The sequence below is a fragment of the Leuresthes tenuis genome, unplaced genomic scaffold (genome assembly GCF_036924035.1).
Source record: "Leuresthes tenuis unplaced genomic scaffold, fLeuTen1.0.hap1 SCAF_23, whole genome shotgun sequence".
Classification (NCBI taxonomy): Eukaryota; Metazoa; Chordata; class Actinopteri; order Atheriniformes; family Atherinopsidae; genus Leuresthes; species Leuresthes tenuis.
The window spans coordinates 6724355-6739763 of NW_027325377.1; positions in this window are offsets into that span (position 1 = coordinate 6724355).

The window sequence follows — 15409 nt, forward strand, 5'->3', positions numbered from 1 at the left end:
TTGAGAGTTGGTGAAGTGAGTATTTTGAACATGCTGTGAATGTTACATTATCTTTTTAAATGTTCTTTAATGAGTGAGATTGAGTTTGTTTTGAAAAGTCATACATAGCAGAGGATGGTTTCGGTCCATCGACCTCTGGGTTATGGGCCCAGCACGCTTCCGCTGCGCCACTCTGCTACACACCCCAGATGGGACTCGAACCCACAATCCCTGGTTTAGGAGGCCAGTGCCGTACCCTGGGTCTTTTTTGGCTGTAGAGCAGTCGTTAATATGCAAAATGACACTGCACTAGTTATGTTTTGGACATTGTTTGCTTTATTATTTGCATCGGTACAAGATGCCTTTACTCTGATGGAAGAGGAAACATTACAAGGTAGATGTGTTGATGGAAGTCAGCCGTGTCCCCTCAAGTACTTGACTGTTTTCTGTTTGAATGTGGAAGCCCTTTCCCACCATACTACAATACAGAAATTTGACCTCTTTGATCTGCAAAGTAATACTTATGTGATAACCACCATGGAAAAAATCACCACAAAAGACTCCGGTTAATGCCATAGAATTTTTTTTACGATTTCTTGGACATGCCCCGGAAAGGTCCCCAAATTCTTAAGTTCCACGAAAAAAGCACTGCATCGGTAATCGGAACAAGATGCCTTTACTCTGATGGAAGAAGAAACATTACAAGGACGGTGTGTTGACGATGTGTTGATGGAAGTCAGCCGTGTCCCCTCAAATACTTGACTGTGTTCTGTTTGAATGTGGAAGTCCTTTCCCACCATACTACAATACAGAAATTTGACCTCTTTGATCTGCAAACTAATACTTATGTGATAACCACCATGGAAAAAATCACCACAAAAGACTCCGGTTAATGCCATAGAATTTTTTTTACGATTTCTTGGACATGCCCCGGAAAAGTCCCCAAATTCTTAAGTTCCACGAAAAAAGCACTGCATCGGTAATCGGAACAAGATGCCTTTTCTCTGATGGAAGAAGAAACATTACAAGGACGGTGTGTTGCTGGAAGTCAGCCGTGTCCCCTCAAGTACTTGACTGTTTTCTGTTCACAATTTCACAAAAGTATGAAAGACTTCAACGTTTGTACACGACAATTTTTTTGCCAACTTATTATATCTGAAAAGTGGAGTTCGAAAGACAGTCATGAGCACACCTAAATAGTTTGAATTGAGAGTATGCATTAAGGCTTTGAGAGTTGGTGAAGTGAGTATTTTGAACATGCTGTGAATGTTACATTATCTTTTTAAATGTTCTTTAATGAGTGAGATTGAGTTTGTTTTGAAAAGTCATACATAGCAGAGGATGGTTTCGGTCCATCGACCTCTGGGTTATGGGCCCAGCACGCTTCCGCTGCGCCACTCTGCTACACACCCCAGATGGGACTCGAACCCACAATCCCTGGTTTAGGAGGCCAGTGCCGTACCCTGGGTCTTTTTTGGCTGTAGAGCAGTCGTTAATATGCAAAATGACACTGCACTAGTTATGTTTTGGACATTGTTTGCTTTATTATTTGCATCGGTACAAGATGCCTTTACTCTGATGGAAGAGGAAACATTACAAGGTAGATGTGTTGATGGAAGTCAGCCGTGTCCCCTCAAATACTTGACTGTGTTCTGTTTGAATGTGGAAGTCCTTTCCCACCATACTACAATACAGAAATTTGACCTCTTTGATCTGCAAAGTAATACTTATGTGATAACCACCATGGAAAAAATCACCACAAAAGACTCCGGTTAATGCCATAGAATTTTTTTTACGATTTCTTGGACATGCCCCGGAAAGGTCCCCAAATTCTTAAGTTCCACGAAAAAAGCACTGCATCGGTAATCGGAACAAGATGCCTTTACTCTGATGGAAGAAGAAACATTACAAGGACGGTGTGTTGACGATGTGTTGATGGAAGTCAGCCGTGTCCCCTCAAATACTTGACTGTGTTCTGTTTGAATGTGGAAGTCCTTTCCCACCATACTACAATACAGAAATTTGACCTCTTTGATCTGCAAACTAATACTTATGTGATAACCACCATGGAAAAAATCACCACAAAAGACTCCGGTTAATGCCATAGAATTTTTTTTACGATTTCTTGGACATGCCCCGGAAAAGTCCCCAAATTCTTAAGTTCCACGAAAAAAGCACTGCATCGGTAATCGGAACAAGATGCCTTTTCTCTGATGGAAGAAGAAACATTACAAGGACGGTGTGTTGCTGGAAGTCAGCCGTGTCCCCTCAAGTACTTGACTGTTTTCTGTTCACAATTTCACAAAAGTATGAAAGACTTCAACGTTTGTACACGACAATTTTTTTTCCAACTTATTATATCTGAAAAGTGGAGTTCGAAAGACAGTCATGAGCACACCTAAATAGTTTGAATTGAGAGTATGCATTAAGGCTTTGAGAGTTGGTGAAGTGAGTATTTTGAACATGCTGTGAATGTTACATTATCTTTTTAAATGTTCTTTAATGAGTGAGATTGAGTTTGTTTTGAAAAGTCATACATAGCAGAGGATGGTTTCGGTCCATCGACCTCTGGGTTATGGGCCCAGCACGCTTCCGCTGCGCCACTCTGCTACACACCCCAGATGGGACTCAAACCCACAATCCCTGGCTTAGGGGGCCAGTGCCGTACCCTGGGTCTTTTTTGGCTGTAGAGCAGTCGTTAATATGCAAAATGACACTCCACTAGTTATGTTTTGGACATTGTTTGCTTTATCATTTGCATCGGTACAAGATGCCTTTACTCTGATGGAAGAGGAAACATTACAAGGTAGATGTGTTGATGGAAGTCAGCCGTGTCCCCTCAAATACTTGACTGTGTTCTGTTTGAATGTGGAAGTCCTTTCCCACCATACTACAATACAGAAATTTGACCTCTTTGATCTGCAAAGTAATACTTATGTGATAACCACCATGGAAAAAAATCACCACAAAAGACTCCGGTTAATGCCATAGAATTTTTTTTACGATTTCTTGGACATGCCCCGGAAAGGTCCCCAAATTCTTAAGTTCCACGAAAAAAGCACTGCATCGGTAATCGGAACAAGATGCCTTTACTCTGATGGAAGAAGAAACATTACAAGGACGGTGTGTTGACGATGTGTTGATGGAAGTCAGCCGTGTCCCCTCAAATACTTGACTGTGTTCTGTTTGAATGTGGAAGTCCTTTCCCACCATACTACAATACAGAAATTTGACCTCTTTGATCTGCAAACTAATACATATGTGATAACCACCATGGAAAAAATCACCACAAAAGACTCCGGTTAATGCCATAGAATTTTTTTTACGATTTCTTGGACATGCCCCGGAAAAGTCCCCAAATTCTTAAGTTCCACGAAAAAAGCACTGCATCGGTAATCGGAACAAGATGCCTTTTCTCTGATGGAAGAAGAAACATTACAAGGACGGTGTGTTGCTGGAAGTCAGCCGTGTCCCCTCAAGTACTTGACTGTTTTCTGTTCACAATTTCACAAAAGTATGAAAGACTTCAACGTTTGTACACGACAATTTTTTTTCACACTTATTATATCTGAAAAGTGGAGTTCGAAAGACAGTCATGAGCACACCTAAATAGTTTGAATTGAGAGTATGCATTAAGGCTTTGAGAGTTGGTGAAGTGAGTATTTTGAACATGCTGTGAATGTTACATTATCTTTTTAAATGTTCTTTAATGAGTGAGATTGAGTTTGTTTTGAAAAGTCATACATAGCAGAGGATGGTTTCGGTCCATCGACCTCTGGGTTATGGGCCCAGCACGCTTCCGCTGCGCCACTCTGCTACACACCCCAGATGGGACTCGAACCCACAATCCCTGGTTTAGGAGGCCAGTGCCGTACCCTGGGTCTTTTTTGGCTGTAGAGCAGTCGTTAATATGCAAAATGACACTGCACTAGTTATGTTTTGGACATTGTTTGCTTTATTATTTGCATCGGTACAAGATGCCTTTACTCTGATGGAAGAGGAAACATTACAAGGTAGATGTGTTGATGGAAGTCAGCCGTGTCCCCTCAAGTACTTGACTGTTTTCTGTTCACAATTTCAATTTCACAAAAGTATGAAAGACTTCAACGTTTGTACACGACAATTTTTTTTCCAACTTATTATATCTGAAAAGTGGAGTTCGAAAGACAGTCATGAGCACACCTAAATAGTTTGAATTGAGAGTATGCATTAAGGCTTTGAGAGTTGGTGAAGTGAGTATTTTGAACATGCTGTGAATGTTACATTATCTTTTTAAATGTTCTTTAATGAGTGAGATTGAGTTTGTTTTGAAAAGTCATACATAGCAGAGGATGGTTTCGGTCCATCGACCTCTGGGTTATGGGCCCAGCACGCTTCCGCTGCGCCACTCTGCTACACACCCCAGATGGGACTCGAACCCACAATCCCTGGTTTAGGAGGCCAGTGCCGTACCCTGGGTCTTTTTTGGCTGTAGAGCAGTCGTTAATATGCAAAATGACACTGCACTAGTTATGTTTTGGACATTGTTTGCTTTATTATTTGCATCGGTACAAGATGCCTTTACTCTGATGGAAGAGGAAACATTACAAGGTAGATGTGTTGATGGAAGTCAGCCGTGTCCCCTCAAGTACTTGACTGTTTTCTGTTCACAATTTCAATTTCACAAAAGTATGAAAGACTTCAACGTTTGTACACGACAATTTTTTTTCCAACTTATTATATCTGAAAAGTGGAGTTCGAAAGACAGTCATGAGCACACCTAAATAGTTTGAATTGAGAGTATGCATTAAGGCTTTGAGAGTTGGTGAAGTGAGTATTTTGAACATGCTGTGAATGTTACATTATCTTTTTAAATGTTCTTTAATGAGTGAGATTGAGTTTGTTTTGAAAAGTCATACATAGCAGAGGATGGTTTTGGTCCATCGACCTCTGGGTTATGGGCCCAGCACGCTTCCGCTGCGCCACTCTGCTACACACCCCAGATGGGACTCGAACCCACAATCCCTGGTTTAGGAGGCCAGTGCCGTACCCTGGGTCTTTTTTGGCTGTAGAGCAGTCGTTAATATGCAAAATGACACTGCACTAGTTATGTTTTGGACATTGTTTGCTTTATTATTTGCATCGGTACAAGATGCCTTTACTCTGATGGAAGAGGAAACATTACAAGGTAGATGTGTTGATGGAAGTCAGCCGTGTCCCCTCAAATACTTGACTGTGTTCTGTTTGAATGTGGAAGTCCTTTCCCACCATACTACAATACAGAAATTTGACCTCTTTGATCTGCAAAGTAATACTTATGTGATAACCACCATGGAAAAAATCACCACAAAAGACTCCGGTTAATGCCATAGAATTTTTTTTACGATTTCTTGGACATGCCCCGGAAAGGTCCCCAAATTCTTAAGTTCCACGAAAAAAGCACTGCATCGGTAATCGGAACAAGATGCCTTTACTCTGATGGAAGAAGAAACATTACAAGGACGGTGTGTTGACGATGTGTTGATGGAAGTCAGCCGTGTCCCCTCAAATACTTGACTGTGTTCTGTTTGAATGTGGAAGTCCTTTCCCACCATACTACAATACAGAAATTTGACCTCTTTGATCTGCAAACTAATACTTATGTGATAACCACCATGGAAAAAATCACCACAAAAGACTCCGGTTAATGCCATAGAATTTTTTTTACGATTTCTTGGACATGCCCCGGAAAAGTCCCCAAATTCTTAAGTTCCACGAAAAAAGCACTGCATCGGTAATCGGAACAAGATGCCTTTTCTCTGATGGAAGAAGAAACATTACAAGGACGGTGTGTTGCTGGAAGTCAGCCGTGTCCCCTCAAGTACTTGACTGTTTTCTGTTCACAATTTCACAAAAGTATGAAAGACTTCAACGTTTGTACACGACAATTTTTTTGCCAACTTATTATATCTGAAAAGTGGAGTTCGAAAGACAGTCATGAGCACACCTAAATAGTTTGAATTGAGAGTATGCATTAAGGCTTTGAGAGTTGGTGAAGTGAGTATTTTGAACATGCTGTGAATGTTACATTATCTTTTTAAATGTTCTTTAATGAGTGAGATTGAGTTTGTTTTGAAAAGTCATACATAGCAGAGGATGGTTTCGGTCCATCGACCTCTGGGTTATGGGCCCAGCACGCTTCCGCTGCGCCACTCTGCTACACACCCCAGATGGGACTCGAACCCACAATCCCTGGTTTAGGAGGCCAGTGCCGTACCCTGGGTCTTTTTTGGCTGTAGAGCAGTCGTTAATATGCAAAATGACACTGCACTAGTTATGTTTTGGACATTGTTTGCTTTATTATTTGCATCGGTACAAGATGCCTTTACTCTGATGGAAGAGGAAACATTACAAGGTAGATGTGTTGATGGAAGTCAGCCGTGTCCCCTCAAATACTTGACTGTGTTCTGTTTGAATGTGGAAGTCCTTTCCCACCATACTACAATACAGAAATTTGACCTCTTTGATCTGCAAAGTAATACTTATGTGATAACCACCATGGAAAAAATCACCACAAAAGACTCCGGTTAATGCCATAGAATTTTTTTTACGATTTCTTGGACATGCCCCGGAAAGGTCCCCAAATTCTTAAGTTCCACGAAAAAAGCACTGCATCGGTAATCGGAACAAGATGCCTTTACTCTGATGGAAGAAGAAACATTACAAGGACGGTGTGTTGACGATGTGTTGATGGAAGTCAGCCGTGTCCCCTCAAATACTTGACTGTGTTCTGTTTGAATGTGGAAGTCCTTTCCCACCATACTACAATACAGAAATTTGACCTCTTTGATCTGCAAACTAATACTTATGTGATAACCACCATGGAAAAAATCACCACAAAAGACTCCGGTTAATGCCATAGAATTTTTTTTACGATTTCTTGGACATGCCCCGGAAAAGTCCCCAAATTCTTAAGTTCCACGAAAAAAGCACTGCATCGGTAATCGGAACAAGATGCCTTTTCTCTGATGGAAGAAGAAACATTACAAGGACGGTGTGTTGCTGGAAGTCAGCCGTGTCCCCTCAAGTACTTGACTGTTTTCTGTTCACAATTTCACAAAAGTATGAAAGACTTCAACGTTTGTACACGACAATTTTTTTTCCAACTTATTATATCTGAAAAGTGGAGTTCGAAAGACAGTCATGAGCACACCTAAATAGTTTGAATTGAGAGTATGCATTAAGGCTTTGAGAGTTGGTGAAGTGAGTATTTTGAACATGCTGTGAATGTTACATTATCTTTTTAAATGTTCTTTAATGAGTGAGATTGAGTTTGTTTTGAAAAGTCATACATAGCAGAGGATGGTTTCGGTCCATCGACCTCTGGGTTATGGGCCCAGCACGCTTCCGCTGCGCCACTCTGCTACACACCCCAGATGGGACTCAAACCCACAATCCCTGGCTTAGGGGGCCAGTGCCGTACCCTGGGTCTTTTTTGGCTGTAGAGCAGTCGTTAATATGCAAAATGACACTCCACTAGTTATGTTTTGGACATTGTTTGCTTTATCATTTGCATCGGTACAAGATGCCTTTACTCTGATGGAAGAGGAAACATTACAAGGTAGATGTGTTGATGGAAGTCAGCCGTGTCCCCTCAAATACTTGACTGTGTTCTGTTTGAATGTGGAAGTCCTTTCCCACCATACTACAATACAGAAATTTGACCTCTTTGATCTGCAAAGTAATACTTATGTGATAACCACCATGGAAAAAAATCACCACAAAAGACTCCGGTTAATGCCATAGAATTTTTTTTACGATTTCTTGGACATGCCCCGGAAAGGTCCCCAAATTCTTAAGTTCCACGAAAAAAGCACTGCATCGGTAATCGGAACAAGATGCCTTTACTCTGATGGAAGAAGAAACATTACAAGGACGGTGTGTTGACGATGTGTTGATGGAAGTCAGCCGTGTCCCCTCAAATACTTGACTGTGTTCTGTTTGAATGTGGAAGTCCTTTCCCACCATACTACAATACAGAAATTTGACCTCTTTGATCTGCAAACTAATACATATGTGATAACCACCATGGAAAAAATCACCACAAAAGACTCCGGTTAATGCCATAGAATTTTTTTTACGATTTCTTGGACATGCCCCGGAAAAGTCCCCAAATTCTTAAGTTCCACGAAAAAAGCACTGCATCGGTAATCGGAACAAGATGCCTTTTCTCTGATGGAAGAAGAAACATTACAAGGACGGTGTGTTGCTGGAAGTCAGCCGTGTCCCCTCAAGTACTTGACTGTTTTCTGTTCACAATTTCACAAAAGTATGAAAGACTTCAACGTTTGTACACGACAATTTTTTTTCACACTTATTATATCTGAAAAGTGGAGTTCGAAAGACAGTCATGAGCACACCTAAATAGTTTGAATTGAGAGTATGCATTAAGGCTTTGAGAGTTGGTGAAGTGAGTATTTTGAACATGCTGTGAATGTTACATTATCTTTTTAAATGTTCTTTAATGAGTGAGATTGAGTTTGTTTTGAAAAGTCATACATAGCAGAGGATGGTTTCGGTCCATCGACCTCTGGGTTATGGGCCCAGCACGCTTCCGCTGCGCCACTCTGCTACACACCCCAGATGGGACTCGAACCCACAATCCCTGGTTTAGGAGGCCAGTGCCGTACCCTGGGTCTTTTTTGGCTGTAGAGCAGTCGTTAATATGCAAAATGACACTGCACTAGTTATGTTTTGGACATTGTTTGCTTTATTATTTGCATCGGTACAAGATGCCTTTACTCTGATGGAAGAGGAAACATTACAAGGTAGATGTGTTGATGGAAGTCAGCCGTGTCCCCTCAAGTACTTGACTGTTTTCTGTTCACAATTTCAATTTCACAAAAGTATGAAAGACTTCAACGTTTGTACACGACAATTTTTTTTCCAACTTATTATATCTGAAAAGTGGAGTTCGAAAGACAGTCATGAGCACACCTAAATAGTTTGAATTGAGAGTATGCATTAAGGCTTTGAGAGTTGGTGAAGTGAGTATTTTGAACATGCTGTGAATGTTACATTATCTTTTTAAATGTTCTTTAATGAGTGAGATTGAGTTTGTTTTGAAAAGTCATACATAGCAGAGGATGGTTTCGGTCCATCGACCTCTGGGTTATGGGCCCAGCACGCTTCCGCTGCGCCACTCTGCTACACACCCCAGATGGGACTCGAACCCACAATCCCTGGTTTAGGAGGCCAGTGCCGTACCCTGGGTCTTTTTTGGCTGTAGAGCAGTCGTTAATATGCAAAATGACACTGCACTAGTTATGTTTTGGACATTGTTTGCTTTATTATTTGCATCGGTACAAGATGCCTTTACTCTGATGGAAGAGGAAACATTACAAGGTAGATGTGTTGATGGAAGTCAGCCGTGTCCCCTCAAGTACTTGACTGTTTTCTGTTCACAATTTCAATTTCACAAAAGTATGAAAGACTTCAACGTTTGTACACGACAATTTTTTTTCCAACTTATTATATCTGAAAAGTGGAGTTCGAAAGACAGTCATGAGCACACCTAAATAGTTTGAATTGAGAGTATGCATTAAGGCTTTGAGAGTTGGTGAAGTGAGTATTTTGAACATGCTGTGAATGTTACATTATCTTTTTAAATGTTCTTTAATGAGTGAGATTGAGTTTGTTTTGAAAAGTCATACATAGCAGAGGATGGTTTCGGTCCATCGACCTCTGGGTTATGGGCCCAGCACGCTTCCGCTGCGCCACTCTGCTACACACCCCAGATGGGACTCGAACCCACAATCCCTGGTTTAGGAGGCCAGTGCCGTACCCTGGGTCTTTTTTGGCTGTAGAGCAGTCGTTAATATGCAAAATGACACTGCACTAGTTATGTTTTGGACATTGTTTGCTTTATTATTTGCATCGGTACAAGATGCCTTTACTCTGATGGAAGAGGAAACATTACAAGGTAGATGTGTTGATGGAAGTCAGCCGTGTCCCCTCAAGTACTTGACTGTTTTCTGTTCACAATTTCAATTTCACAAAAGTATGAAAGACTTCAACGTTTGTACACGACAATTTTTTTTCCAACTTATTATATCTGAAAAGTGGAGTTCAAAAGACAGTCATGAGCACACCTAAATAGTTTGAATTGAGAGTATGCATTAAGGCTTTGAGAGTTGGTGAAGTGAGTATTTTGAACATGCTGTGAATGTTACATTATCTTTTTAAATGTTCTTTAATGAGTGAGATTGAGTTTGTTTTGAAAAGTCATACATAGCAGAGGATGGTTTCGGTCCATCGACCTCTGGGTTATGGGCCCAGCACGCTTCCGCTGCGCCACTCTGCTACACACCCCAGATGGGACTCGAACCCACAATCCCTGGTTTAGGAGGCCAGTGCCGTACCCTGGGTCTTTTTTGGCTGTAGAGCAGTCGTTAATATGCAAAATGACACTGCACTAGTTATGTTTTGGACATTGTTTGCTTTATTATTTGCATCGGTACAAGATGCCTTTATTCTGATGGAAGAGGAAACATTACAAGGTAGATGTGTTGATGGAAGTCAGCCGTGTCCCCTCAAGTACTTGACTGTTTTCTGTTCACAATTTCAATTTCACAAAAGTATGAAAGACTTCAACGTTTGTACACGACAATTTTTTTTCCAACTTATTATATCTGAAAAGTGGAGTTCAAAAGACAGTCATGAGCACACCTAAATAGTTTGAATTGAGAGTATGCATTAAGGCTTTGACAGTTGGTGAAGTGAGTATTTTGAACATGCTGTGAATGTTACATTATCTTTTTAAATGTTCTTTAATGAGTGAGATTGAGTTTGTTTTGAAAAGTCATACATAGCAGAGGATGGTTTCGGTCCATCGACCTCTGGGTTATGGGCCCAGCACGCTTCCGCTGCGCCACTCTGCTACACACCCCAGATGGGACTCTAACCCACAATCCCTGGTTTAGGAGGCCAGTGCCGTACCCTGGGTCTTTTTTGGCTGTAGAGCAGTCGTTAATATGCAAAATGACACTGCACTAGTTATGTTTTGGACATTGTTTGCTTTATTATTTGCATCGGTACAAGATGCCTTTACTCTGATGGAAGAGGAAACATTACAAGGTAGATGTGTTGATGGAAGTCAGCCGTGTCCCCTCAAGTACTTGACTGTTTTCTGTTCACAATTTCAATTTCACAAAAGTATGAAAGACTTCAACGTTTGTACACGACAATTTTTTTTCCAACTTATTATATCTGAAAAGTGGAGTTCGAAAGACAGTCATGAGCACACCTAAATAGTTTGAATTGAGAGTATGCATTAAGGCTTTGAGAGTTGGTGAAGTGAGTATTTTGAACATGCTGTGAATATTACATTATCTTTTTAAATGTTCTTTAATGAGTGAGATTGAGTTTGTTTTGAAAAGTCATACATAGCAGAGGATGGTTTCGGTCCATCGACCTCTGGGTTATGGGCCCAGCACGCTTCCGCTGCGCCACTCTGCTACACACCCCAGATGGGACTCGAACCCACAATCCCTGGTTTAGGAGGCCAGTGCCGTACCCTGGGTCTTTTTTGGCTGTAGAGCAGTCGTTAATATGCAAAATGACACTGCACTAGTTATGTTTTGGACATTGTTTGCTTTATTATTTGCATCGGTACAAGATGCCTTTACTCTGATGGAAGAGGAAACATTACAAGGTAGATGTGTTGATGGAAGTCAGCCGTGTCCCCTCAAGTACTTGACTGTTTTCTGTTCACAATTTCAATTTCACAAAAGTATGAAAGACTTCAACGTTTGTACACGACAATTTTTTTTCCAACTTATTATATCTGAAAAGTGGAGTTCGAAAGACAGTCATGAGCACACCTAAATAGTTTGAATTGAGAGTATGCATTAAGGCTTTGAGAGTTGGTGAAGTGAGTATTTTGAACATGCTGTGAATGTTACATTATCTTTTTAAATGTTCTTTAATGAGTGAGATTGAGTTTGTTTTGAAAAGTCATACATAGCAGAGGATGGTTTCGGTCCATCGACCTCTGGGTTATGGGCCCAGCACGCTTCCGCTGCGCCACTCTGCTACACACCCCAGATGGGACTCGAACCCACAATCCCTGGTTTAGGAGGCCAGTGCCGTACCCTGGGTCTTTTTTGGCTGTAGAGCAGTCGTTAATATGCAAAATGACACTGCACTAGTTATGTTTTGGACATTGTTTGCTTTATTATTTGCATCGGTACAAGATGCCTTTACTCTGATGGAAGAGGAAACATTACAAGGTAGATGTGTTGATGGAAGTCAGCCGTGTCCCCTCAAGTACTTGACTGTTTTCTGTTCACAATTTCAATTTCACAAAAGTATGAAAGACTTCAACGTTTGTACACGACAATTTTTTTTCCAACTTATTATATCTGAAAAGTGGAGTTCGAAAGACAGTCATGAGCACACCTAAATAGTTTGAATTGAGAGTATGCATTAAGGCTTTGAGAGTTGGTGAAGTGAGTATTTTGAACATGCTGTGAATGTTACATTATCTTTTTAAATGTTCTTTAATGAGTGAGATTGAGTTTGTTTTGAAAAGTCATACATAGCAGAGGATGGTTTCGGTCCATCGACCTCTGGGTTATGGGCCCAGCACGCTTCCGCTGCGCCACTCTGCTACACACCCCAGATGGGACTCGAACCCACAATCCCTGGTTTAGGAGGCCAGTGCCGTACCCTGGGTCTTTTTTGGCTGTAGAGCAGTCGTTAATATGCAAAATGACACTGCACTAGTTATGTTTTGGACATTGTTTGCTTTATTATTTGCATCGGTACAAGATGCCTTTACTCTGATGGAAGAGGAAACATTACAAGGTAGATGTGTTGATGGAAGTCAGCCGTGTCCCCTCAAGTACTTGACTGTTTTCTGTTCACAATTTCAATTTCACAAAAGTATGAAAGACTTCAACGTTTGTACACGACAATTTTTTTTCCAACTTATTATATCTGAAAAGTGGAGTTCAAAAGACAGTCATGAGCACACCTAAATAGTTTGAATTGAGAGTATGCATTAAGGCTTTGACAGTTGGTGAAGTGAGTATTTTGAACATGCTGTGAATGTTACATTATCTTTTTAAATGTTCTTTAATGAGTGAGATTGAGTTTGTTTTGAAAAGTCATACATAGCAGAGGATGGTTTCGGTCCATCGACCTCTGGGTTATGGGCCCAGCACGCTTCCGCTGCGCCACTCTGCTACACACCCCAGATGGGACTCGAACCCACAATCCCTGGTTTAGGAGGCCAGTGCCGTACCCTGGGTCTTTTTTGGCTGTAGAGCAGTCGTTAATATGCAAAATGACACTGCACTAGTTATGTTTTGGACATTGTTTGCTTTATTATTTGCATCGGTACAAGATGCCTTTACTCTGATGGAAGAGGAAACATTACAAGGTAGATGTGTTGATGGAAGTCAGCCGTGTCCCCTCAAGTACTTGACTGTTTTCTGTTCACAATTTCAATTTCACAAAAGTATGAAAGACTTCAACGTTTGTACACGACAATTTTTTTTCCAACTTATTATATCTGAAAAGTGGAGTTCGAAAGACAGTCATGAGCACACCTAAATAGTTTGAATTGAGAGTATGCATTAAGGCTTTGAGAGTTGGTGAAGTGAGTATTTTGAACATGCTGTGAATGTTACATTATCTTTTTAAATGTTCTTTAATGAGTGAGATTGAGTTTGTTTTGAAAAGTCATACATAGCAGAGGATGGTTTCGGTCCATCGACCTCTGGGTTATGGGCCCAGCACGCTTCCGCTGCGCCACTCTGCTACACACCCCAGATGGGACTCGAACCCACAATCCCTGGTTTAGGAGGCCAGTGCCGTACCCTGGGTCTTTTTTGGCTGTAGAGCAGTCGTTAATATGCAAAATGACACTGCACTAGTTATGTTTTGGACATTGTTTGCTTTATTATTTGCATCGGTACAAGATGCCTTTACTCTGATGGAAGAGGAAACATTACAAGGTAGATGTGTTGATGGAAGTCAGCCGTGTCCCCTCAAGTACTTGACTGTTTTCTGTTCACAATTTCAATTTCACAAAAGTATGAAAGACTTCAACGTTTGTACACGACAATTTTTTTTCCAACTTATTATATCTGAAAAGTGGAGTTCAAAAGACAGTCATGAGCACACCTAAATAGTTTGAATTGAGAGTATGCATTAAGGCTTTGACAGTTGGTGAAGTGAGTATTTTGAACATGCTGTGAATGTTACATTATCTTTTTAAATGTTCTTTAATGAGTGAGATTGAGTTTGTTTTGAAAAGTCATACATAGCAGAGGATGGTTTCGGTCCATCGACCTCTGGGTTATGGGCCCAGCACGCTTCCGCTGCGCCACTCTGCTACACACCCCAGATGGGACTCGAACCCACAATCCCTGGTTTAGGAGGCCAGTGCCGTACCCTGGGTCTTTTTTGGCTGTAGAGCAGTCGTTAATATGCAAAATGACACTGCACTAGTTATGTTTTGGACATTGTTTGCTTTATTATTTGCATCGGTACAAGATGCCTTTACTCTGATGGAAGAGGAAACATTACAAGGTAGATGTGTTGATGGAAGTCAGCCGTGTCCCCTCAAGTACTTGACTGTTTTCTGTTCACAATTTCAATTTCACAAAAGTATGAAAGACTTCAACGTTTGTACACGACAATTTTTTTTCCAACTTATTATATCTGAAAAGTGGAGTTCGAAAGACAGTCATGAGCACACCTAAATAGTTTGAATTGAGAGTATGCATTAAGGCTTTGAGAGTTGGTGAAGTGAGTATTTTGAACATGCTGTGAATGTTACATTATCTTTTTAAATGTTCTTTAATGAGTGAGATTGAGTTTGTTTTGAAAAGTCATACATAGCAGAGGATGGTTTCGGTCCATCGACCTCTGGGTTATGGGCCCAGCACGCTTCCGCTGCGCCACTCTGCTACACACCCCAGATGGGACTCGAACCCACAATCCCTGGTTTAGGAGGCCAGTGCCGTACCCTGGGTCTTTTTTGGCTGTAGAGCAGTCGTTAATATGCAAAATGACACTGCACTAGTTATGTTTTGGACATTGTTTGCTTTATTATTTGCATCGGTACAAGATGCCTTTACTCTGATGGAAGAGGAAACATTACAAGGTAGATGTGTTGATGGAAGTCAGCCGTGTCCCCTCAAGTACTTGACTGTTTTCTGTTCACAATTTCAATTTCACAAAAGTATGAAAGACTTCAACGTTTGTACACGACAATTTTTTTTCCAACTTATTATATCTGAAAAGTGGAGTTCAAAAGACAGTCATGAGCACACCTAAATAGTTTGAATTGAGAGTATGCATTAAGGCTTTGACAGTTGGTGAAGTGAGTATTTTGAACATGCTGTGAATGTTACATTATCTTTTTAAATGTTCTTTAATGAGTGAGATTGAGTTTGTTTTG